Source organism: Choristoneura fumiferana, chromosome Z, assembly GCF_025370935.1.
Source record: "Choristoneura fumiferana chromosome Z, NRCan_CFum_1, whole genome shotgun sequence".
NCBI lineage: Eukaryota > Metazoa > Arthropoda > Insecta > Lepidoptera > Tortricidae > Choristoneura > Choristoneura fumiferana.
The window spans coordinates 21,484,637-21,484,882 of record NC_133472.1 but is presented as its reverse complement, the minus strand read 5'-3'; positions in this window follow the sequence as shown (position 1 = coordinate 21,484,882).

The following is a 246-nucleotide window of genomic DNA, read 5'->3' as shown; positions in this document are numbered from 1 at the left end:
AACAATTAATTGAAAGTAGGGTGGAGTCATATTAATCCTACTAATATTATAAATGTGAAAGTTTGTGAGTGAGTGAGTGAGTGAAACTGAGTTTGTTTGTTACTTTTTCACGCTTAAACGGCTGGACGGAATTTGGATGAAAATTTGGCGGAAGTTAGTTTTATACCTGGATTAAACATAGGATAGTTTTTATCCCGATATTCCCAGGAGTAGGATAAAACTCGAATAAACAACCGCTGGCTTAGA